At 39.9% G+C, this 24,118-nt stretch overlaps 1 long non-coding RNA gene across 3 annotated transcripts in view; it reads right to left on the bottom strand.

The window, feature by feature from the left end:
- Positions 1–772: 772 nt before the first annotated feature.
- LOC120784327 overlaps positions 773–24,118 on the bottom strand; it is a 44,374-nt gene continuing 21,028 nt past the window's right edge. Inside the window, exons 3-5 of one of the 3 annotated variants that reach the window (XR_005706422.1) lie at positions 2,089–2,309; positions 1,699–1,967; positions 773–1,157 (exon numbers count right to left, since the gene is read on the bottom strand). This is a non-coding gene — a long non-coding RNA (uncharacterized LOC120784327). Of the gene's footprint in view, positions 1,158–1,698; positions 1,968–2,088; positions 2,310–12,098; positions 12,559–23,484; positions 23,540–24,118 lie in introns of those variants that run through there. The other 2 variants (XR_005706421.1, XR_005706420.1) reach the window with 2 other exon arrangements.

The raw sequence follows: 24,118 nt of genomic DNA, 5'->3' as shown, positions 1-24,118 counted from the left end.
CTCATTAGATTTTCCAACATACCACTGTGAAAAGAGTCAATTGAGCAATCAAATTGAACTATTATTATAACTACTTAGAGTATGTTACACAGTTTATATATCCATATGATTAAAACCTTCTAACGTTTGCTTTTATAACATGAATGTACATTTGATCTAAAATATTCTGGATTGGGGCTTTAAAGAAAAGCTGTTGATAAAAAAAAAAAAAGATGTGGCCATTATGATAAGATGCCGCTATCAGATGCCCATATAAAAGTAAAGTTTCGACTTTTTTCTGTCAGCAACAGACTTGGTTACAACAAGTTTGATTAGACTGGATGGAAAATCACAGTACGAGCATGTACACACACACACACACACACACAAACAAACACAGACACACACATGCACGCACACACTAACTTCTCCGAAGTTGTAATTAAAGTGGTTGTGTTGTGAGAGCTTTGAGTGTGATGTACAGTATTACACAGCAGTCAGTATCACAGTCACAATGATGTGTGAGCGTGAGAGACACACAGAGAGAGAGAGAGAGGGAGAGAGAGATAACAGCTCTATAATAATCAGTCCATAGGGAACAGCAGAGCACAGAGCTGTGACAGCTTGTCCGCCAGCTAACTGTCAGTTACACAAACACACCTATGTGCACAGACAAACGCGCACACACCGATGCTAATCACACCTTACAGTTGTTACATCTGATCAAATGCCAAAGTCCTATTTAAAGATATTTTTACTTTATTATGTAGTAAGCAGTGGAGATAAGGGAATTGTGGTATTTGTGGGATAATATGGAGCAGCTGAATGGGAAACAGGTTTTAATGACAACTTGACAGCTGATCTCTAATTTGCAACATGAGAGGAAGAAATGACTGGAGATGCTGTAGCAGCATTTATGCAGGATAGATGCCACTTTAAGAAACAGGTAGATTGTAGAGTGGGGGTAGACAGACTGACAGACAGTCAGGTATGAAGACAGAGAGACAGGCAGAGCCTGGGGTGGTGTGTTTGCATCGCTCCTTCATCGTCTGCAGGTTTCGATTCTGTTTGAAGTTCTCCTTTTCTGCGATGGGTTTTGTTAAGTCTTGTCAGATTGTTCTCTCGCTTTTTCCGAGTTGTCAGGACAAGACGTCTTTAATCTTCCTTATCTACCGTATCTGCAAAGAAAAGACAAATACAGCTCTTTTCCTTTTTTCGCTCATAATGAGATGAAACCCACTAGCTGTGTCCATATTCTGATAACTTAAGGCTTACTTTGATATTGTGGTTGTTACAACAGATGTTAAAGAAACTGACATTTCAGATCTTTAATTTTGTGAGTAGACCAGAGGTATGTGGAGGAGCATATTCAATTATTAATTATCAAAATTTTGTCTTTACATTATGTGGCAAAGCTCTCATTCTTATACAGCTGGGACTTAGATCAGTCAGCCACAACATTAAAAACATTGACAGGTGAAGTGAATTACACAGATTATCTCGTTACAATGGCAATTGTCAACAGATGGGATATATTAAGCAGCAAGTGAACAATCAGGTCTTAAAGTTAATGTGTTGGAAGCAGGAAAAATGGGCAAACGTAATCATCTCAGCGACTTTGACAAGGGCCAAATTGCGATGGCTAGACGACTGGGTCAGAGCATTTCCAAAACAGCAGGTCTTGTGGCATGTTCCCGGTTTGCGGTGGTCATTACCTACCGAAAGTGGTCCAAAGAAGGCCAACCGGTGAACTGGCAACAGGGTCATGGCTGCCCAAGGCTCACTGATGTGTGTGGGAGTGAAGGCTGAGCCTGTGTGGTCAAATCCTACAGAAGAGCTACTATAGCACAAATTGCTGAAACCTTAATAGTGGCTATGATAGAAAGCTGTCAGATCCCACTGTGCATCGCAGCTTGCTGAGTATGGGGCTGCGTAGCCACAGACCAGTCAGAGTTCCCATGCTGACCTCTGTCCACCGCCAAAAGCACCTACAATGTGTACATGAGTGTCAGAACTTGACCATGGAGTAATGGAAGAAGGAAGGCTGGTCTGATGAATCACATTTTATTTTACTTCATGTAGACAGCTGGGTGTGTGTGTGTCATTTACCTGGGGAACAGATGGCAGCAGGATGCACTATGGGAAAGGCAAGCCAGTGGAGGCAGTGTGGTACTCTGGGCAAAGTTCTGCTGGGAAACCTTGGGTCCTGGACGTTTCTTTGACACTTACCACCTACCTAAACATTGTTGCTGACCATATACACCCATTCATGGCAACGGTATTCCCTGATGGCAGTGACCTCTCTCAGCAGGATAATGCACCCTGCAACACTGCAAAAAATGTTCAGGAATGGTTAAGGAACATGATAAAGAGTTCAAGGTGTTTCCTTTGCCTCCTAATTCCCCAGATCGCAATAAAATAGAGCATCTGTGGGATGTGCTGGAAAAACAAGTCAGATCCATGTAAGCCCCTAACACTGTTAGACAGGTGGTTTTAATGTTGGGGCTGATTGTTGTAAATTAATTGGGAAGGTTTTGCAAAAATGAACATGTTACACATTAAACAAAAAGTAACATATTCTCTTTTAGATTGTAGATCTTATATTTAAATTACCATTTATATTTTTGAGGAAGAGACTTTCAAAAAGTAACATATTGCATACTGTTCAAATTACAACTTTTATAAAGGATTTAGGTAATTTGTTATGAGTGAAAAATGGTAACAAGTAATATCATATTGGAGCACATTGAAGAGCAATGCGTTGTAGAAGTACTTGTGTTTCTTAGTTTCACACAAATTAATGTTTGCAAGAGATAACTATTGACACAACACAAAAGTACAACCTAATGGTGTAGGCATGTAAGCCTATGTTTTAATGCTAAAGTAAATATACTAACAGCTGCTGAAAACAGTTTCATAGTCACCTGTATAAACTATGTAGCTTTTTGGTCATTCTTTTACTGTAGGTTGTAGAATTGTAGAATTGTTGGGGAACACATATGTTTATGGTTACTAGGAGAGGAGAGTTCAATATGGCAAACAAAACAGTATAGGGCTCAACTGAACTGAAAACTGCACAAGTGCAGAGCGGAGAAAAGCGTCATTGAAAGTCCTAATCTTCAGTGACTTTGTTGGAAAGATCTGGAATCCTTGACCGTTAAAGTTAATCTCATCATAATATGGGTCTATTTTCCAGCTCACAGTTTGCTGACAGAGGAAATCATCATGCTGGGGAGAAACCAAGCGTTCACACTTCAATTTACCGGTGACCCCAATGCATACACACACACGCACACACGTGCACACACGCGCACACACACACACACACACACGCGCACACACACACACACACACACACACACACACGGACGCTCAATACAAAGACAAGAGCACAATCGGACACCCACACATTAACAGAGAGAGATACAGTAAATTAACAGATGTACAAAGAGCACATGCTGACACCCACATACATAGATGGAAACACACACACACACACACGTCCATACCTGAAAACACCCTACAGTTTCATGTATTCACTACTAGCAATACTAAATTTGTACCTTGTCTTTGGAGGATTTGGAGTTGACCATGTGCAGCAAGATTAGAATTTATCAATTTTTTCTTAGAGTTGTGCCAGAGACATTTTCACTGTAATCAAAATACTACCAAGAGTATTTTCATATACCTACATGTATCTAGTGACTCCTATAAATTCTTCGTACTTAAATTACTTTAAACTGAAAACACAGACCAGAATCACTAACTGGAAGAATAAATAAAAAATTCAATTCAATAGCCGCTGATCAAGAGCCTGAACCTGTGCAGGTTAGCCTATTATTAACCAATTATGCTATTGCTGATATGTTCTCCCCAATATTACCCGTATGTTTTTGCACAATTATCGCTGTATTAGGAAAATGGCACCTTTCTATTAGACAAGCTATGGCCCATTTATTACCTTGTGATTATTGAGCTATAGTGCTACCTATATTTTCACATTGGCTGCTCACAGTATGTAGAGATGTTAATGGTAAATTATCTGATTTGTATCTTGGATTAGGAATTGTCATTCTCACTTTATATGTGTGGTCTGAGTATTCACTGTCTATTGTGTGTGAAGATTTCCATAACCCAGTCCTTTGAATATGTCATTCTTTGTTGGGATGAACTTTACTTATTCTAATTTACCACACTCACGGCCAACTCACAGTTTTAGTCTATGGGCAGCTCCATTGCAGGATCCATAATGAGGTCCCACCTGCTGGAACAAAATTTGTGTGCTGATAAAACAATGCAAGGTCTCACATAAACACACAGACACATACATTACGCACACAGGGGCCACTGTGAAAGACACTGTGGTGTGCAGAAAGAATTTGGCAAAGGCAAATGCAGACAAAGGCAGAGCGGTCTAAAAGTCGCTTACAAAATGGAGAGCTACTTAGTCAAGGTCATTATTGTACTGAGTCTGTGCATGTGTGTGTTCCTGCATATGTGCATATGTCTATGTGTGTGTGTTTCTCTAGTGAATACTATAACGCAGCCATTTTGAGCTATACCAGAGTGCAGTAAAACCATTAAGTGTCTGACAGAAGTGCTGACTGTAGATTACAGTGGCTCTAAATCTGAGCCTGGCTTTGCTCCACACAACTATATGTTATTTTCAACACCATGAATGTAGCAAAGTATACCTACAACAAGCAACATGTTGTGTTACTTATTCCATGTAACAGTAGAATTGCACATAGTGTTGCCACATGTTGTTGATAATGGTGTAGTTGTCCTTCAGCTGATCTACAATTAGCATACAGTACATACTTTGTCTCAGTTTGCATTTTATTTTCGCCAATAGCAGAATATAATAGAATATGTCGCCTTAGACAGTTTGTGGTCACATATTCATTGCAATGTCAATACCACCAAGCTAGCCATCTTTTTATAGTTAACCAAAATGCTACAACATGAGAATTTAAAGCCAACATGCTCAACATAAGGATAGAACCAAAATAAATGCATGATATCTTTAATACTACCATTAAAAAGCATCATTTAGCCTTTACTACATTTGAAAAGCGTGTGTCTTGCTGAGAGAATTCTATACATTTTTAATTGAAAACTTTATGTCTTGGTAGGTGTTATGGAGCAAAAATTTAGGCCACACACATGCCTCTAAGGAAATGGACTATCATATATTATCTCCATATAAGGCTGAAATTTATATGTTGGTTTAAGTAAATCTTATCCTTTAAAAAAAAAAAAAAGGCCCACTTTACAACAACCTAATTTCCTGAAGTTAAAAGTCAAGAATCTCTAAAATATAGAAGAATCAGTCTATATGAATTTACACATCTGCAAAATTTTTGGCCAGTAGGTCTTCAACATTATGAAATAATTACTATAATTTTCAAAGTGGCCAACATCTTCTTTTGGAAAACAACTTATGTGGTCTTCTAAGCATCCCTCCCACTGCAAATGTGTTGAAGATATAATATCCTGCCATAAACTCAGACTATCAATGACGAATGCACTCATGCAGCCATTTGCAACACAACAGAGTTTGTGTTTAATGAGATTCCTTACAGCCTGAATGAAGACAGGAGTGCCTCCGTGCTAATGGTCTAGATGTACAGTCTACACATCCCGCCTGGCGATCAAATGTTTGGGAGATGATTGATCTCAAGTTCACTCCAACAGCTACGCCGGGAGGGAGAGAGAGAAGGAGGAAAGACAAAAGTCTGTGTGGAAAGAGAGAGGGAGAATGCAGTTGGGGACGAGAAAGAGAGATAAGCAGCATGTGTGAGCCTCTAACCACCAGCTGACACTCTTCATCTGTTGTGTTGTATCTGCATGCCTGTTTCACCATCGGAGCACTGTGGGTTTGTCTGAATACATCAAAACAGCAAGAAAACAAGGAATGAGAGAAAGACAGAGGGAGAAAGAAAGAGCGTTTTTTTAGAGGGACTCCGGCGGCAGCTTTCTGTCTCACTTTCTCTTTCTTTCATTACTCTCTGTGTAATATAATTTTCTCACTCTGTCCTGCTTTTATCCTCTGCCCCCCCCCCTTCTCAGTGTCTCTTCTTAGAAGAAGAGTTGGGAGTTGGGAGCAAAAGGCAGCAGACAGACAAGATAAAAGCTGTTTCCTGATTCTTCAGCTCCCAGCTTCTCTGCTGTCAAGCAAGAAGACAGCTAGTCAAGACAGAGAATTTCCTGCTAGATGTATCCCAGCACAGCTGCTGTCGCTAACAGGCAGACAGGCGGCGAGAAAAGAGGAGGAGAAAGACAGACACAAGGACAGATAAAGAGGCAGAAAGACTGGTAAGCAGATAGAGTATGTAGACAGAGTAAAGGGGCAGACTGAAGATGATCCCGCACTATGACCCCTTTGCTAAAATGCAGGCAAGTTTGTGTTTCATACAGTGGGGTCCAAAAGTCTTACTGTCTGTAATGTAAAAAAAAAAAAAAAAAAAAAATAGAACATCCATCAGGTGGTGAAAATGATAAAACATGCAGGGTCACTAATGATAGCCCACATAGAGAGAATCATGTATTGATTGCAAGAGGGACACATAAGATCTGGACACATGAAAAGATACACACACGCACGCACACACACACATTGATATTTACTGGATATCATCACGTAGCTAACAGCATGGCGGTTAATGGTTCCTGTAAGGCATGGAGAGTGTCTGTCTTTGTGTCTCCCTTTGTCTGCGTTGGACGGTGGTATAATGTATATATATATACACACAAAAACGCACGCACATACAGCACTCACACACACACACACACACACACACACACACACACACACACACACACACACACACACACACACACACACACACACACACGCACTTCTACTCTGACACTGTCTTTTGAAGCCCTGGCCTGCAGCTTGTTCTCTTGTAATTTGTTTGTTTTATCTGTGGGGATGTGTCTCCAATTCTCCAAGCAGATATACAGTAGATGAAGTTGAACCATGAAATGGTCACAAGAGCACAGAGCAGACTGGTGGTCTGGTGGCTGTAATTTTACAAACTGAACTTCAATACCAACAAATATCCCTCGTAAAAGATTGAGGTTTGCTTCACTTTGCGATGACTTCTCAAGGAAGAGAATCTCTTGCTTTATGGAAACATTCGGGGGCATGGCAATTTAAAATATTGCCAGACTTCTTTGTGTTTGTGCATCCAGGTTAACCACACTGACTCATGATGTTATGGTCCTGCATAGGTCCATGCCCTCAATCAAGCTGGGCTGACATTTTGATGACCTGTATGTGTGGTCATGCAGGCAACATTGTCAGAGGTTTCCGTATGTTTTTTAAATCATCCATATGTTTTTTAAAGATTTTTGATGTTGGAGTGATCTATTTTCGGAACCGTAAAAAACTTTATATTTACTGTAAATGAAAATTTGACAGTTCCCTGAAGTTGCTTTACTTTCCTCCAATGAGCTATTAAAGGGCTTTTGTTGTGAAGCAGCTGCAGGAAGTGCTGACTTAGTCAGAGGTTAATGACTCCTTGTTCCAAAAAATGTGTCTGCGTGTTGACAGTTTATAGCGCTTTTTTGTTAGCTCATCTGTTTTAAAATACTGCATGAGAAGAATGGATAAAAACATACAGCTACAACTGAATAAAAAAGTGGAGGCAATAGGTATTACTGCATTATAGACTATTACTTTGACACTTAAATCTGTAATTTAGTCATTGCCTATTGCTGTGCTCTTACTGTTGTATGGAAGCATTGTCTGAGTCACATGACAGTGGCAGAGTGCCGTTATCCAGCCTGATGAAAATTCAACACGTTTCGCATGTATTGCATTTTATACCACATACTTTGCTGCTTCTCTCTCAGTGCTTCCCCTACATAAGTATGTATTTTAGCACTGCCACTCTGCTTGATAAGTACACACCTGAGTACACATGTACATACAACCTCTGTCACACAAAACCAAACACAAACACCAAGTCTCACGCTTCTGCTTGCAGATTCCATACAAATATACCATCAGTCACGCTTCTCAGTTCAACCTTACATGTTCCAATTCAATTATTCAATAACAATTTCTCAGTTTGGTCATGTTGAGTGACATTGATGGTATTCTAAAGCACTGCAGAAAAGACAAGCTTACTGAGTGATTTATCTTGTATTCTTATTCATCAAGCTTGTGTTGAGACGCTTAAATTCACATTACAGAGCTGCACACGCCATTATCAGCAAACTTCCAAGCCTCGCAGGACAAACAAGACCTCACAAGTTGGTCACAGCATGATACATGTCTGCACATTCTCTCCATGATAATAATTTAAAAAGGGGCTGGTGCCACTTTGAATGATGCCAAACAGTCAAACCAACCAATGTGACACACGTTTGAGCATGCCAGCTGTCGTGATAAAAGTCATTCTACATAGTGAGATTACCTGCTGAGGCTGCTACCCACTATTATTCATGCATGAACCTTTTTCATTTATCCATGTCGGTCAAGAGTCTGACCCTACTCTTCATGAGTGGAGTCTACACAGTCGTTTGTTCTTGTTTAAAATGCATTTGGACTTTCCGGTCTGTAACGGCTAGCTGCCGCCACTGCTCATGATTTTCCTGCAAAACAGAGGCAGATAGTCTGTCACTGCCCCAAATATCAGAAAATGGTAGGACCAAGAAATGCCTTTGCTCAACTTGCCTTATCCTTAACTTTCTATCAGACAGTACAGCCAGACACGCCCCGTGAGAATACAACTTTCCATTCTTACATGATATAATTCACTTGACACTAGTGTTTTTTTCTGACACTGTCTGAGCTAGAGGAAAAACACTCTCCCATCAGACGCTGCTGCTCTCTCTCAGTGGAGCTTATATCATTTTTGTCATTCCCTCTCTTGTGTCTGTCTTTTATATTGTGATCCTCTGAATGTGGACTGTCCCTCTCCGTCTCTCTACTCTCTGCCTTCAGGATGCAGGCCCTTGTTTTTTTTTCTGTGCACATATTTTTGTGTGAAATGTGTGTGTAAGAATATGTAGCGTGTGTGCATCCCCTCCAACTCCATAGGGGCTGTATACGAGTCTGGCCCTCTCTGCCTGCCATTGTTATGCTAGCTTTGTGCCTTTGAGCTGCTGTGAGTGTGTGTTTATGCCCATGAATGTGTTTATGTGTATAATAAGCGCATGTGCAAGTGTGCAACAGCATGTGTAGCGTATGTGCGTTTACATACCGCATGTGTGTGTGTGTGTACATGTTTATTGTGTGTATGTGAGTGTGTGTGCAGCTCGTTTCTGCCAAGACTTAGCTCCTCTCTGTGTCTGTCCATTGTGTCTAGTGTTGTGTTCAGTGGCTCTGGGCATTTGGCCGCTATAGAGGACAATGCAGAGCGGACAATAGTCAGACAATAGATGGGATACTGCACTGGGATGAGGCACCTACCATGTACTTAAAGCATCAGGAGTTTGAGTACACATCACAATCTGTTCTCACATACCATCACTCCAAATCTCTCTGCCATTCTCTATGGTTTAAAAGATGTAATGTCCTAAACATTGCATGTAATAATAACTAATTAATTATACAGTAAATTGATGTGCTTAAAAAGCACCAGGTTCAAATCTGACTGGCAGCCAAGGCTGTAAGAAGTGTGTTTGCGTGCGTGTGTGTGTGTGTGTGTGTGTGTGCGTGTGCAGGAGCTATTTAGCCATCCAGCCATCATGCCATACCTCCCTCCTCTCCCTACAATGACCTCCTTCATCCAGCAGAAGCCAACTGGCAGCTTGACATCCTGTATCTAAAATCTATTAGTCATTCTTTCTCCATCTCTCCATCCATCTCTCTGTCTCAATAAGCCATCAGTGGTTTTGGTTCTGATCCAAATCAATCCTGTTCTGACACTGACCCGAATCATTCATCTCTCCCTGCTGTCTCTCTCTATCTTTCTGCCTCTCTAACAGTAGGAGTGTGTAGCCAGCTGCCAGCTAGCATCAGTCATGTTGTCAGGGTCTGGCTCTGGGGCTGCTGTTGGCTGTGAGGGCAAGTTCTGCCACGAGTTTCTCTTTGAGTCTGTCCCTAAACAGCCTGATGCACTGATGGCATTTAGCAGTGCTGGCCTTGTCACATGGTTTCAGAGCAGAATTTTATCCTGTGCAAGCAAAACCTGATGACTACTTCAATGCATAAACATATTAGAATGAGAATGCCAAAATATTTTCTTTTGTCTTTGAAACAAAAAGTCATATTTTATGTTTTGCACCTGGCCGATAAGGGCACAAGGTCAGTATTTTGTTTTAGATTTTGTTTAATACTGAGTAACATTATAATGACTTTTCATAGTTGTACTAAGTTTGAAAGTGAGTGAGAGTGTAGGCTAGCAAAGATTAGCTCAATGCACCACAGTTCATGTTGTGTTAACAATAAATTCAGATTCTTTGGTTAAGTTGTCTTTGCTAGTCTCAAGAAATATTGTACTACTGCAGTATATAATACATACAGTATATACGGTTAAGCATCCTCAAAATAAAAAGGGTTAAACCTGCATGTCAGTATAATTTTGCATTATTATTGTTATGTTTCAAGTTGATGGTAGCTAAAGAGTGACACTTTCATATCATGTTAAATATGTGTATGTCTAATTAGGAGACTGAGGTTTATTTTACAACATATTAAAATTGTGGTAGTTAAAGAAGCCCTCTATGGATCCTTCTGTTTTAAGTAATTTTAGACCCATCTCTAAACTGTCATTTTTATCAAAGACTTTAGAAAAAAAAATTTGTCCACACAACTGATTTCTTTTATGAACAATAATCAAATTTTAGAAAACTTTCAATCTGGTTTTCAAACTCTGCACAACACTGGGACTGATCTGGTAAAGGTAACCAATGACTTATTGCTTGCCGCTGATGCAGACCTGAATTCAATTTTGGTTCTCCTTGAGCTCAGCTCAGCCTTCGGCTAGGAGGACCACAATGTCTTAATCAGCTTTCTGAAAAACTATTTTGGCATTAGTGATGTGGCTCTGGATTGGTTCATTTAATATTTAACAGGTCCCTCTCTGTTATGCTTGGACATGCCTCCTCATCTCATGCTCCTCCCTTTGTGGGGTCCCACAGGGGTCTATTCTTGGCCCCCTTTTATTTACTATATACATGCTATCCCTGGGGAAAATCATGCGAAGACATAATGCTGATTTCCATTGCTATGTGGACGACATAGCAACTGTATGTGCCTATAAAGCTTGGTACCAACGATGTGTCATCTATTATGTCTGACGTTGATGAAATTAAGGCCTGCATTTCCAAGCATTTACTGTAGTTGAAAGTCTCCAAATCAGAAATAATTACAATTACACTAACTGGTCCAAGCAATAGCAGCACTGCAAATCTCTCGTCTAGTCTGGGTATCTTATCTAATAATGTTAAAAAAGAGGCCCGTAACCTAAGTGTTATCTTCGACTCATAGTTGTCTTTTGACAGTCAGGTGACTAAAGATTGTGCAATCCTGCTTTGTACAACTTAGATATTTAACTAACAACAACATCACACCAATCCTTGCTGCCCTTACCCATAAGTTTAAGAAATTATTTTAAGGTTTTGCTTCTTGTTTTTACAGCTTTTAATGGTGCGATTGCATATAAGCCTGACCGCTGCTTGAGATCCTCTGGCAGGGCCCTACCAATGGTTCCAAAATCTGAACTTATTGCTTAATGTGACCAGGCCTTTGCTGTTGAGGCCCCTCAGCTGTCGAACTCACCGCCTGAGGATCTAAGACAGGTAAACTGAGTAGCTTTTCTGAAAACTCACTTTAATGGTCTTCTGGTTTTTTTCTTAATTGATGATATTTGTTGTAATAATTTTAATTATTTATGCTTTAGATTCATGTTTTTGATTTGCTGTAAAGCACTTTGAAACTATGTTTTGAAAGGTGCTCTATAAATAAAATAAATGTTATACCTTGCTATTGCATGTCAGTTACATATTTCAACATTTCTCCTGTTCACTGCAAACCTTTAGAATTACAACTTAAACATAGTTTTAAATGTCATATTCTGTTAATGAGTTTGCAAGCATTTTTCATATCCCAAATTCTCAATAAAACTAAAAAAATAAAAAATATAAATGAACATAATAAATAATATATTCATATTTTTTATTCTGGCACGTTTATTGAACACAGAACAGTTTGCATAATGCTTAACAAAGTGAACATTAAGGTCAAATCAAGCCCAGATCAATTACCCCCTTCCATCACCACTGAGAAACCCAACAGTTCCCACCATGAAAAAGCACTTGGCAGCAGTGGAGAGGAAAAACTCCCTTTTACAGGAAGAAAACTCTGGCAGAACTGGACTCAGGGTGGGCAGCTGTCAGCCTTGACCGGTTGGGTTGAGATATAGAGAAATGGAGTAGAGGGGGTAGAGGGGGAAAGAGAAGAAAGAGAGACCAGGAACGGCTGTGAGATGTAAGTTCTAGAATAGCACAGTGTTGGTGCCACTCTCAATCCAGTTTTCCTGGCCGAGAATTGGTTCTTTGACTGTTGAAACTTGAAGATCTGGTCCAATATTAGGCACCAGCCCTGAACCAGCCCTCGAGCTGCGTAGGTGGAAAAAGGGCAAGTATGTCAGGGGGCCGTCACAAAGACAAAGAAAACCATTCACGTAAAAACATGAGGATAATCTAGAGTTACCAATCAACATAACCTGCATGCCCAGAAACTTCTTGCTGTGAGGTGACAGTGCTAACCACTGCAGCGCTGTGCTCCCCTACCTTTATTCTCAGTCATTCTTTTAAATGTAGGTCTGGATATAACTTAAACTAACTACACTTGCATTTATAAGAATGACTGAGAATAAAGTTGGGGTAGCACAGTGTTGTCCTCATTTGTTTTAGGAAGTGCAGATTAGTTCTAAATTTCAACATTTAATGTTGGAAACCATTTGCGCCTTCAGTCTTTTGAAAGAATTTGCGGGTTCTTTGAAATAGATTCTTCTGGTGGGCTCCATCAGCAACAACGGGTCTGACATCATCAGCATCAAAGGGTCTGATGGCGGCTGCAGCTATGTCATTTCAAGAAATGGACACTGCGGCCCCATCACTTGTGAGAAAGTCAGCTGAAGGTCTGTCATCACAAGTGTCACTGAGAACTGGCAAACAGTCAGTGTTTGTACTGTCATTACTGAAAGTAGCAGCAGTGCCTGACTCTTCTTCAGGGGGAGTAGCAGTGTCTCTGACCCCATCAGAAGAGTCAGCTGCTGCAGAAGGTCCAGGTGCATTGTCATGGCTGTCAGTGTGTGAATTCCCATTGCTGGAACAGGGAGTGAACCTTCTTCTCTGAAACAGATAATGGCTGATTCCCTCTCTAAGCCAGTGGGGGCTGGAACTTCATGAAAATTAAAACACGGCTCGCTTGGCTCTATATCATTTTCAGGGTGGGGGAGATGGGAGAGATGAGTCTTCATCATAGGAGTCACTTGTGGCTGGTTCTTTACCGTCTTCTTCACCGTAGGTATCAATATCATCATCATTGCCACTGACGCTCTCATCTTTTGAATCGCCACCAATGGAACTCTCAATGTCAGAGTGTTTGTCACTGTAACTCTCACTCTGTTCATTTTCACCTCTGTAATTCTCAATGTCAGCATCTTCAGCATTGGACTCTTCAGGGTCTGCATCGTCACCATCAAAACCATCAGTTGATGAATCGTTTTCATGGGAACTGGTGGTAGATGGCTCTTCCTGCAAGTCCCTTCTGTCCCACTGTTTGAGTAACCATAAAAATACATCACAGGGTCATACTCTAGGTCATCTTCATCACTGGTGGCTGATTCAATATCACTATAATAGGACACATGGTCTTATTCTTCATAATCCTCGTAATCACGTAATCCAGTATCAATGAGAGAATAATCCAATTCATCTAAATTATGCAGGGGAGAAAATATCATGAATTGAAGGTTAGCGTTTGCATAGGAGCTGGTTTCCATTTTGTCTACCAGGTGAACCCATGTTACAAAACGGTGTTTAAGGGCTTCCCTGGGACTAATTCTTCATTAATTTCAGGAGGCTTAAAAATGCCATAGTATCTTCATACTCAAGATCATCCCGTTTTGCTGGGCATCTCTGTACTGCATCCTCCAAATTCCCAGCAAAGTCAAAATACCTCCTCGAAACTATTGGTCTGACACCAGTTACCTCCTCGTACTCCTCTGGTGTCCTTACGCTCCAGTCCTGTTCAAAGATGAAATATATTCAGCTGTATTTTCAAGCAATCAGCTGCTTATCCTCTGGCTGCCCCAGCAGGTCCAACATCATCCAGTGATATGCACAGTTGCCAGGGAAGATGTTGGTGCCAAGGTACATGTACGCCATGAGACAACCCACTTCCCACATATCTACAGCTTCGGACCAGGGGAGGCCCCTAGGATTACTTCTGGAACACTGTATGCTGGAGCCTGCATGGCCATTGCAACCTGCACTTGGCTCATTGGAAGTGCAAGACCAAAGTCATTCAGCTTGATCTTGAATGGCTGATCCTTGTGATTGACAAGCATTATGTTGTCAGGTTTCAAGTCCATGTGCATGATGCCAATATTTTTCAGGGCTTCAAAAGCAACCAGTAGCTGATCACAGGGTGAATTTCACTGAGCCTCAGTGGCATCCAGGTCCTCTCCTTCATCAGGTCCAAAAGGCTCCTGTCCAGCATTTCAAAGGCCAGGCTCGAGTGGTCATGGAACCTGAAACTGTCAAGGAATCTTACAATGTTCGTTTTGTCTGTGTCAAGAGCCCTGATTTCTTGTAACATCGCCACTTCCCTTTGAACGATGTGATCTTTGCTGTTTTTGTGGATTTTTATTGCCACCATCTTGGCCAAGATTAAGTTGAAACACTTGGCAACTTTGCCAAAACTTCCCTCTCCGTTAAAGTCCATTACCAGGTAGCGGATGGAATTGCTATAGAGTATATCACAATTCTGCACTTGAAATGGTGCAGGTGCTTCCTCGTTGTACTTTTCCTTTGCATTATTTGAGCATGATGTTGATGTTGTTGAAGACATTTTTTAGGTAAATGTTTCCAAATACTTTAGAAATGCTATAAAGTTCACTTGTCTTCTTACTCTGAAGGTAAACAGAACTCAGAATTCAAAACAATAACAAATAAATCATAATTATAAATGAAAAGAAAGAAAAATTAAATCAAAACAAAATACATAAGAAAACGAAATAGATAATCACAAGATGCCAAATACACAAAAGTACAGCGTAGGTCTGCACGCTTTCAGTCATACAACTGCGGTTGAGCACTTTTAATTTTTTTCTTCTTTTTTGTTTCTGTTGAAACAACCATGTTGACTCCCTCTTTATTAAGTAGATAGATTTTGGCTTGAAAAAAAGTCTAAAGATGACTGGGTGTCAGGTTTCTTGATTATTTTTTGTTTAAGTTCAGTACTTTTTTCATTACTGCTGAGATTAGGTTTAATAGATCTACCACCCTTTTAAATCTCTTCTTAACAGGTTCTTTTTTTAAAAAGCTTTCATTTCTGTGTGAATTTTAATTTGTTTCATTTATTTGTTTTATTGTTGTTTTATTGCTTTTTTATTCTTTTGTGAAAAACTTTATAAAACTTTTAACTTTATTTAGAAAAGTGCTATATAAAGATAATTTTTTTTATTATTATAATTTTTCTGTCCATTTGTATGTTGTGGTTTTTTTTATTTTCTTACGGCCGGATAGCTAGGTACAGTGTGTATTTAGCTTCTGTCTGGTCTAAGTATACAGTAAATGAAAAACCTGTGAACATTGCTTAAATTATTTTCAACAGTTTAAATGTGACTAAACTTCATATTATTATATTTTATCGTATATATGAAGAAATCAGTCAGAATGTTTGATTAATCTGTTGTTAAACTCAACTTTTACCGCATTTCAGCACCTGTCTGTGTCACTGCCTTTGGTTTTGTACAGCTGTGTCTATTTTATATTTGAATAGGCCTTGTATAGTGTTTTAGACCACCACGTCTATTTTAGTTTTATGTTTTTCCCGTTTAAGAAAGGCAAGGCACTGAGACAGTGCCCCTGCCTGTCGCTGTATATCGGTGGTGGTGCTGAACCATCGTCAATAAATGCACGTAGAGCGCCATGTGCTGTCCTCAGTGCTGAAACATTTGAATGCAACTGGAAACCTGTTTTCTTTTCTAGTTGTTCAGAACAAGCTTGTCTGACAAAGTGGCTTCACTGTATATTCTCTTAGACATAGGCTTGCTTGGTTCAGTTAGTGACAATTTGTTTTTTTTCCCACTTGTTCACAACACTATGTTTTACTTTTAAAGATACCAGAGGCTTTTAGGATGAGATGAGAAGAATTTCTTCATTATTTCTATACTAAGATAGCGGATATTTGGGAGCATATTAAAACTGGATTCAGAGAGCTTGATGTTGACTCCTGCCCATCTTGAGCAATAACTCGCTTTGGCGAAATCTCTCTGTCAACCCTTTAATGCATTATTGCACTTTCAAAAGATTCCACTTGACCTTCAGACTGAATCCCCACTTTGTTTTTAAAAGCAGTATTTCAGATGATTAGTCCAGATATTTTAGCCATTGTTAACTGCACTCTGTCCACTGGCACCTTTCCCTCCAACTTTAAACATGCCCTATTTCACCCCCTCTTAATTATTCATTCACCTGGGGATGCTATAAGCTGAACATTGTGTTTTTGCTGACCTGTAGTGGTTTAATGTTTCACCTTGCTGCAGTGATGCAGAAGTGTGTTCCAGGGTGTGTTAGTATCCCATGACCAGGGGTTAAAGCGGCCCCGAACGATCTGGAGCGGTGTTCTGGAACCTTCATTTAATAAGTAAATAAATCTGATTGGCAGTGTCATATGTAATAATTTCAAGGCAGTGGTGTACAAGCTATACCAGGACAAATCCCGGTGGAGCATCAAAAATCCATCAAGTTTTTTTCAAGTTTTTAACAGCCCTGTCTGTCTCTCTACTGCCCCTCTTTGTGTGCCTGTCATTTGGGGTGCACATGAGAGTGTGCTGCGTCCTGCGTGCTGCATGCTACATGCATGTCTGGGACAGGGTAGTATTTTGTTACTCAAGTTGTTGGCTAAGCTTCCCCGCTGGAGAAAAACTCCTTTTTGCTGATGTGGCTGGTATGGTAATGCACTGCATGAACAGCTGTTTCAGGTTCATATAGGCACAGAGAGTGATATCTCATTAAATAAGCTGAGCTTCCTCTTAGTACCATGCTCATATATTTTTTTGAGACATTAGTGTTCTTTGAACATAACACTGAATCACACAAGTTCATTGTCTTGACCTGTGCCTCATACTGTGTGCTTGGGACACAACTGTCAATCTCCTCAGATTCAGTACCAGAGAAAACAGCTACCTCTTAAACCTCTAGGCACAATGATTAGCTAAGTAACTAAACTAACATCATGTTCTCCACTCCAAAGATCAGAGTCACTTAAAGTTAAAATTAGATCCTGACTGTGTAAAGGCAGCTGTATTGTGTATTTAGTATATTCTTAATTCCGCTCTCTTCTATGCTCTGGTTAATCCTCCCCTCTCTTTTCCTCTCCTGCAGCAGTCATTTACCTACCATCTACTCTCCAGAAACTCCAGAAAAGACTTTTACAACAGTAAGAAAGGAGTCACTCCCCCACACTCATGTTGTCTTTCTCTTTCTCTTTCTCATTTTCCCTCTCCTTCTCTCTCCACCCCCCCTTTCCATTTTCTTTCTCCCTCCTTCCCTTTCTGTTCCTCTGAGATCAAATACAATCTATCTACCTGACACAACAAGCAGTTTACAGCTCTTGCAGGCCTTCAAGATTAAAAAATGTAAAACTATTCTGCTTTTTTAGACATATTTTCCACCAAAGCCCACAGAGTCTCCTCCAGATTTAATTGGCCCTATAAATAAACCATTCTGCTGCAAAAGTCATTTAGAGGGAAAGAAATGGTAGGGAACACACACAGAGAGACAGAGACACCGCAAGAGATGATGGGATGCAGAGACAGAAAGACAGACAAAGAGTGAGGGTGTGAATTACCACAGTGGATGAATGTAATTCTCTAAGTCTTGCCTGAGCAACGTTCAGAAAACTGACTTAGGATTCAGACAGACAGTGATGGCTTTATCAGAGCAGCTGAGAGAAGGAAGGGTATGTATGCATGAGAGAACGATGATCTGTGTGTGCCTCACAAGGAGATATAGGTGACAGAAAAAAACAGATGCAGAGTGAGGAAAAAGCCAACTTGCAGAAAAGGTGAAGAAGCAAGATGGGGAGGTAAAAAAAAGAAGCAAAGACAAATCTTAGTGTGTTTTTAGTTACAGGAAAATAAACACCTTACAATGGTCTTGCAGTCATTACCAATCTGGCAAAGTTTGTAATGTGTGCATTTTGTTGAGGTTGTCAAAGATAAAATTTTATGATAATTTTTGACACCCGTAATTTGTAATAATCTTAAGAAAAAAATCTTCTTACCTACAATATATGACCAAAAATATTGCTGTTTTCTCTGTGATGGGCTAGGTAATTTGATGAAATACCTCACTATGTGCCAGAAGAGTGACAACCCTAGAAAATACTGTCCAGTCAGATATAAGTAAGATATAAGTACATCGGCAAGCTTCATTCACATGAGAGGCAAGATAGTCTGCTATTTTGAGTCCGTGTATGAACAGGTTCTTAATTAAGCTAAATGCTAAAGCTCCAGCATACAATGATATTTTGGACAATAATGTATCTCAGAATTTTGTGGCTAAAGTTTACGGAAGGCTCTTTCCCGTTTTCAACAGGTCAATGACCCCGTACACAAAGATATGTCCAGAAAGAAAAGGTTTTCTCAGTTTGGTGAGGTAGAACTTCTTGACTTCATCAAACTTCTCTGGGATGAATTTTCAGAGGCCCTAACCCTAACCTACAGAGGAAAGCATATGCATGTAATGGTCAAGTGTCCGGATAATTCTGACCAGGGTATATCTTTCATTTGACACCACTATTCCTTTTTGCTTTTGCAGTCTTCTTGTGTTTGTTTATATTCTTTTTGAGAGTTAGTCACTGCACTTTTGATGCACCTGAAACTCAGGCAGTAAAACTGTGAATCTCAGGTACAAACTTAAATTACTCATTAAGTTGAATACAAGTTAACAGTATGTGTGAGCTTTGATACAGGTTTGACAGTTTTTTGAAGAGAATTTTGAAGGCAACATAAGGCAAATTAAAAATGACAGTTGCTGCCTGAATTGCTGGTGAATCACTCAAAAACATGGGATAATCATCTAATGTAGTGAGAAAAGCCTAAACAATTAGGGTGAAATATGATAAACATGTACCGAAAATATCATTGACAAGGAGGAACGGTGGTCACATCGGTTGTGGTCACAAGTTAGTGAAATAGTGTGTGTGTGCATGAAAGCACCAGTGTTTATGTGTTTAAGACATCTGTACATTTGCATGTGTATGTTTATGCAAATGAAAAAGGCTGAGAGAGAGCAAGCATGACTGTGAGATGTGTGTGTTTGCGTGTGTGTGTGATACAAAAACGGAGAGTAATCATTGCCGTGCAGGGTGTTGACTCTACAGGGATGTGCAGTAACGTGCCGTCTAATTAACAGTGTCCTCTCCGTGTTGAGGCTGGTTCCCACAGCCCCAACAGCCATGATTAAAAGAGATGCTCTCAAAGGACTGGAAGCTCTTCCAATTCACTCCAAATACTTCCTGGATGCCATCCACCCACAATAAACCATCTCATCTTGACCAGAACGGACGCTCTTTTAACTCTCCGTCTCACTCTGTGACTGGGTCCTTCTGAAGTACGCACACACTTTACTCTGACTTTCTCTCTCGTTCCCTTCATCTGTGTGCCACGTTTTTCTCTTGGCTCCTCTTTTCCCACAAACACTCCTTTTCTTCCCTCCCCTCTCACTTCTCTCACCCTCGCTGTCTGCCAAGGCTTCACATCAAAGCCGATGATTGGTTTCTAACTGTTCAGCAGGCAGTATTTTATCCTGCTTTGTGTGAAGAGACCAAAATAATCAGCATGAATATGGAAAAACCTGCTTCTATGGTAATATCCAGCCCAGTAATATCCATATCAATCAAACTAACTTGGCTTAATTTGACTTACATACAAACGGATGGCAGCACTTTACTCCAAAGTCCCCTTGGCTTAGTCACATTGTAAACACTGCCTTTGACTTACGTGTATAAATATACCAGCTTGTCAAGGTTGCTGGCTCAGTGCTGAAATTGACTCATGTACAGTAAGCAACAATTTACTTCATTTCTGTTGTTTTCTTGGCACCACCTCCACCTCCTGATGTAAAGTCTCCTCACCTTGGTTTGACTCCTCTGTACACTGCCAGTACCTCAAAGTTGTTGGATAAGTGTTGTGAGGCTGTTTTAAGAATTTTCTTCTGCAAGGTTTCCAACTTTAATTTAATAGTTAAATTGATTTAAATTAGTCTCTTGTCCTTGGGCTCAAGTTTTTTGAAAATATACTCATTTGGGACACGATATCAGATGTTTTAGGTTTTAAATGCATAGCTTTAGAATCCCTGTGAAATACTATTTTAACATTCGGTATAGTATCAATACTTTAGTGTTGATACACCTCTAAGTCAACTGGATGATGATAAATGTTGACAGTTAGAGTTAACAAGAATTATTATAAAAAGGGCTGAAAAGGCTAACTTGTAGTTAGCAGACTAGCTAGCTGGCTTGATAACCAGACAATTATTTAACACAGTTTATTCAAAATATGTCTTTTTACTATTGTCTCCTGTCTAAGCTGTCTGCAAACCATGGCTCTTTTGTGGAGCAGTTTTTTCTCCAGCAGCGCAGTGTTTAAAAAGTGATATTATAAAAGCGAATGGTGTGAGAAAAGCTAATTAGCTGATAGCCTTCTCTGTTTTGGACTCTCTTGCTCTCAGTTGCTTCAAAATCACAATGTCAAGACTGTTGACTCTAATAGTCAACATCACAAATTCATGTGTAGTTCTCCAAAGTTCAACTTAAGCAAAAGATTTGTGTGAATTTACTTAACTTTGCAGGTGGATCTGCTAGTCTGGGCAATTCCACTGAAATTAATTGACTTCAGTCCATTTCAAGTCACACTACATGCTGGTGTGACCAGGCAATTTCTGTGAATGTCTGTTCCATCCATTTTATTTCTACTGGCCCGAGTTCATCTTACATTAGGTTATGTGTAATCTAATTTTGTAAAATAAAGTGATGATTGACAAATATTAAATAAATCATAAAATGATCTGCACTTCGCTGTATTTTATACCGTTTTTTTCCCCAATGTGGCACATTGGATTCTTCTGTCTTCATGCTATCTAAACAAGCACAAATGCTTAACACAAGAAAAGGGTGATAGATAACAAATAGGGCAGGGACAAGCAGCCATGAGCACATTAAGTTCCATCCATTCTATCTTATTTCTGTTAAGGGTCGCAGGTTGGGCTACAACCTATTTCAGAAAGCAGACCTCATTTTAACTGAAGTAAAAGCAGGAAAACCACCGTAATGTCTGCTCTGAATTTTAATTTGGAATGTTAAAGAACATCAAATCACATGTACAATTTTCAGCATCTGTAAAGATTGTATACGGTTGCACATTAACAGATTTCTGTGAAACAGGTTGCAAAAGTTTGTCTAAAAAAAGTGTTCAGTAATGGTTCCAATTATTGTGGTGAAATAAAGGAGCTGCTGACACTTCAAATCTGCCACCTGCCGTGCGTCATAGTAGGCTCAGATTAGGAGCAACAAATTACACATTTCAGTAAATTGCTTCCACTGTGCTTGGGCTTCAACTTCAATCAAAGTCTCCTACTAACCCTGGCCTCACTGGTAAGCTCTACCCTGGTTTCATAAACTCTTCGGCGGGGATGACAAACTGTCTGAAAGGAGGGAAGGTACTCGCCATTTGGGGTCTTTACCTCTAAAAAATTTTAAGTTCTGAGTAAGCATATTTTGATACTGCAGTATTAGGAGGAATCCCTACGGCTCAGTGGATTAAGTCTTGTGACATGATGCGAATCCTCCCAATCTCTGTCACATTGTCCTTTTTTCCTGTTGCTCAGTGAAATGAATTAAGCAGAAATGCTTTTATGTGGCAGAAAGTGGAGGGAGAAATACAGAGGGACTGTAACAGATTGAGGGAGAAATGGGGAGGGTGGAAAGACATATTTCTCCCTCAAAGATTGATAAAAGAGAGATATTTCTGTAACTCCAGGCTGATTCAATGAGTAGTGCCAGATCTCACTGGGGATTTACAGGCCTGGCTTCAAAACAATTAGCTGGAGAATGGGAGCCATTTAAAAGACAAGGAGAGGAGGAAATCTTAATACAGCTGTGGGTATTTCCCCATGGAGGACTCATTTTTACAACCTCCTTACAGAGTCTCTCTCGTACCCTAATACTGCTAGCCAATCTCCTCTCTCTGTCTCATTTCACACAGAAGACAATTTTGTGAAAGCTGCTGTAGGGAAAAACGAAAGAGGAGAGAGAGGAAGAGAAAAGGAGAGAAAATGTCGACAGAAAGTGAGGACAAATTAAAAAAAAGAAAGATATCAGAGTGTGAGGTCTGAGATGGTGTTAGAGAGACGAAGGGAGAAAGTTATAGAGAGAGTAAGAGAGAGATAAAATCACAATTGGAAGGGGAGAGTATGGAGACGAGGGGTTATGGGGGGCTTAAACAGTGAGACAAACAAAAATAAAAAGAGACAGAAACAGAGAGAAACACACAGTAGAAATAGATATGGCTCAGCAGAAGCTAGGTTGTGGTTGTCTGGGGAGCTGGAAGATTGAACATCCCTCTCTCTTTATGAGTACTTCCTGCTTGCTGCCCTCTGTATGCTAAGGGCCAATCAGTGAGTCCATCTGTCCATGGGGGCCAATCAGTCAGAGCGCAGAAGAACTAAGTCAGCATGTCCTTGTCGACACAGGTAATCACAGACACCGTTAAACCCTTTTTTCACGTGCTCTTAACCCGGGGTTATCCACACTGTAGCACTCACAGTAGAGGCTGCCTTGAGGTAGTATAGACCCTTTTCACATGGCTCGAGCTAACTGTAGTTCTTTTTACTCCGAGTTATTGTACTCTATTAAACCTTGGACTTTGACTTGGGGCCTAATGATGTGTTCATGTACAGTTCCATAGTTATAAATACAGTTCATGTCAACAATCAAACTGTAATTACAGAGCCTAAAGAGAATTATCACCTGACCCTGCAGTTCCCCTCAGCTATTTGGAGGGTTTTAGCATGTTTCAGCTCATTATTTGGGTTTTACGGCCTGCAATTTTGTTGTTTTGGTTCATTCTTGCCGTTCTCATCAACTGCATTTCCAGGCGCAACAGGCAGTTCTTTTCAGCAACAAAAACTCAGATAAACCCACTGTGCACTGTACATCTGCCCAGTACAAAACAGCAGACAGACAAAGTTAGCATCTAGCAGGTGATCATACTGGAATGTTTAGCAGTTAAACAGCAAGATATTTACCCTAAGGAGTTGCCGGAGACTGGAATGGATGCTCCAAATCTCTTTTTTGCCCCCCCTGTAGCAAAAAAAAAAAAAAAAAAAAAAAAAAAAAAAATCTGTTCATGCATGGTTTAAGGACTTAAGTCCTATATGCCCCTGCACACTACTATACAAGCAACTCTGCAATCATACAACCCATGACCATGGCATAAAGGCAGGAATAACTCTTTTTTGAATTACTAATGCTAAAATGTGGTTTGCACAGGGCTAGAAGTAAAATTAATGTACAGTTTAAAATGCTGAAACCAAAAAGGTTTTGAGACAAACTGTTGATTTTGAACTACTATTTTTTCCCTTTCTTTGCTATGATATATGGTATGATATGATGCCTTTCAAGCTAACAATTGATCTTTGCAAATAGCTGTTTGATGCTGTCTGAAAGTGACAACTCGGAGAGATACTGTGAAGGTTTCTCTACTACCTTGATTTGATGCCAGCAGTGGGCCGGAACACCAAAATCCTACTAGCACTATCTATTACTGTAAAGTGATAGTCACCTTTGTATCAACGACAGCCTAAACAGTCAAAAGAAAAAAAATATATTTTTGGTATAATCTTATACCTAAAAAGCAAACATCTATACTAAATAAAAACA

Source organism: Xiphias gladius, chromosome 22 (assembly GCF_016859285.1).
Source record: "Xiphias gladius isolate SHS-SW01 ecotype Sanya breed wild chromosome 22, ASM1685928v1, whole genome shotgun sequence".
In the NCBI taxonomy this organism is placed as follows: domain Eukaryota; kingdom Metazoa; phylum Chordata; class Actinopteri; order Istiophoriformes; family Xiphiidae; genus Xiphias; species Xiphias gladius.
Note: the sequence above shows the minus strand (reverse complement) of the source record. Positions and strands in the feature narration are given on the sequence as shown.